Genomic DNA, 2,867 nt, shown 5'->3' with positions numbered 1-2,867 from the left:
AAAAATGCCATTTATTCAATCTTGACTAAAAAAAAAAATCAAATTGAGTCGAGAGAAATAACAGTTCATTTCTTGACCACTCTGCATTTACACTTCAATTCTATTCCCACCACGCAGCTTTGCTGTGCACATTGTATGTGTGTCCTCCATAATTAAAGCTTTATTTGAACCTCCCCCCTCTTTCCACAACTCTCTCAGTTAGATCAAAACAGTAGAGACAAAAACTGAAACATGCCTGGGGTGCAGGAGAGAACAACACAGACTATTTAGTGATGTAGGCTAATGGTGTTGTGGAGGAAGGGGGCTGATTTTCACATCTCAGAACTGTTAAGCCTGCAAATATTACTGAAATCACATCTGGGAACAAAGCTCTGCTTTAAGTAAGTTCACCCATGAGTGTTGCTAAGCAATGGAGAAAAGATGAGGGAAAGGGAGGGTGCCTGACTTTAGGATTAGGAGGATGGATAGAAGATAAAGTAAGGCTTCTGCATAGCTTTATTTAGAAAAACTTTCAAGTTCTTTGTTTTTACTGCCTGTCCTCCAAACTACTTGTACTCTGATTAATCAGGTCTCATTCATTATCTATCCCAATGCACACCCAGCACAAAGAGAGGTGCTGCATCCTGGAGCACTGGCACAAGCATTTGAGCACCAGACCTGCCAACATCTGTCTCTGGATTTAACAGGTAAGAACAGGAACAGCTTTCCTGATGCAAATACTACAGAATTTAATGCCTATGTTTTAGAGAAATACTGCAGATACTTGTTTTTATGTAACTTAAATTATGCAGTGTATGGGAAATAAAATACTTGTGGCAGCTAGTGCTTGCTCTAACACTATTCTTATGCTGGTAGGTACAGAAAAGTGAAGTATTTTATCTTACAAGATCAATAAATGTCATATCTTCACCTTACTTATTTGTCCACTCTCTACTGGCATCGTGATATTGTAAAAGTTTCTTGTTCTGCTTTAGCAAGATTGCTTCCAATCCTTAGGAAAACAACCACATTTTCAGCTGTAGACAAATGCATTGCCTCATATTATTTCCCAGAAAACATTTGTTGCCTTGTTCAGCTAAATGCCTCCATAAACTATAGCATGTACATTTGTAAAGCATGCATTGTTGTAACAGTAAATTGAATTATTTGATTCATTTTCATGGTAGTAGTATTATTCTTTTGTTTTTTTCTTTTTAATCATCATAAATACTCCGGAATGCACATCTCTTTATTACTCAGCATTATATTCCATATGCTAAGGCATTTGCAGCCTCACAGGTCATTTCATAGGCATTAAACTTTTACTGTATACCTGTCTTTTTAACATTTGCTAATAACTCATCTGGAAAGAGAATGACATTTGTTGCTGAGTAACAGATGTCTGCACACACAGCATGAACTAGGAGCTCTGAAATGCTAGATTATGATTAACTACCTAGTCAGTATTCTAGTTAGAAATATTATTAAGGCCTTTTCCAAAACTCAAGATATTCAAATCCTATCACTTCTGCAGCACTCCAGCAGTGTTCCCTGCACATGGGATGCATTTCCCTGACAGACAAATGGCATTTAACAGACTAAAGAATAGAAACTAATTAAGAAGATTGAGTTTTGTAATCACACTTTTATTTCATGCACCTTTAATGCTTTCAGAAGCAGACTCTGAACTAAACATTTTAAGTTCAAAGAAGCGTGGACACTGTAGAAAGGCAAATTAAGCCACATGCTGAAACAACAACCTACAAGTTTTCCTCTGAAGTGTGATAAATTAATTACCGAGATTGGGAAGTTTCCCATCCTAACACATAAAATAGGTCACCTCTTGTACTATATTGTATTTGCATACACAGTCAGAAGCAAATCTATGGGCAGTTGCTTTAGAGCTGAACAGGCAGGGTCATACCATTTGTCATCCTCCAAGAACTCATCCAGGCAGTCCAAAACAAAGTCATCAAGTGGAAATATAGACCAGGATGGAAGAAGGATGCTTTGGATAAATTTCATATAGCAAACCTCTTGAAATGAATGCCATATAGAAAATGCACTGAGATCCATCATGTTGCATTGCCTAATTGACTTTTTTCCCCTTTTGCTTTTTCTTAATGAAAAGCAAGGAATGAGAGAAGAAGAAATCTTCCCTATCAGCAGCAGCAGGGGTTGCTGCAGCAAGATGATAATTCCCTCCTGCTACTCTGCTGACAAGCACCAAGCTGCACAGGAAGAATGGAGCATTTTAATCACGGGATTGAAAAATGCAGAAGTTCCTAAAGCTTCACCTTACCTTGGCTGATTTACATTAATTTAGGATCTACCAGCTTTCAGTGGAATAATGTTATCTATGGAAGATAACAGAGGAGGAAAAATTTGGTGGAACTTCTAGTTTCCCTGTGCATAATGTGCCAGGATCTATGTATATAAACAGTTTTGGAGCATCTTAGATAAGCAAAGACTATCGGAATCCTTAAAAGAACAGTGCAAACTTGAGAGCTCCTTAATACAAAATGTTTTCTAAGTGCCACACTTTCAAATACACACCACTGAAAGAATAAAAAATACATTAGCAACTGGCAAGTCCAATCCAGTGTCCATTGGAACCATCAAAAACCCTGTGAGAGAGGCCTCAAGGTTTTGGCTCTGGCTCTTTCATCTTTCAGATTATCATTTATAGCAAAGGCACTCCATAAGGAGCTGCTAAGACAAATGCAAATGTTGTGTCAAAGACAGTCAGACACCCCCCCAAAATTAAAAATTTGAGCACACAGCAGCTTACAGGCAGCAGCTTTGGGCATGTGGCTCAACATCTGCTACAACAGCACTAGAAAGCAGACCTGCGGCACGCTGGAGCGGTGCCAGCTCTCAGCTTATCC

At 38.5% G+C, this 2,867-nt stretch overlaps 1 long non-coding RNA gene across 1 annotated transcript; it reads left to right on the top strand.

Moving 5' to 3' along the window:
• The first annotated feature begins 386 nt into the window (after nt 1-386).
• LOC110474179 (uncharacterized) lies at nt 387-2,571 on the top strand. The gene is made up of 2 exons (XR_002466032.4): nt 387-686; nt 2,111-2,571. It is a non-coding gene; the product is annotated as an uncharacterized LOC110474179 (long non-coding RNA).
• The last annotated feature ends 296 nt before the right edge of the window (nt 2,572-2,867 follow it).

The sequence above is a fragment of the Lonchura striata genome, chromosome 10 (genome assembly GCF_050655825.1).
Source record: "Lonchura striata isolate lonStrDom1 chromosome 10, ASM5065582v1, whole genome shotgun sequence".
Lineage (NCBI taxonomy): Eukaryota > Metazoa > Chordata > Aves > Passeriformes > Estrildidae > Lonchura > Lonchura striata.
This window is presented reverse-complemented; position numbering and strand designations above follow the sequence as displayed.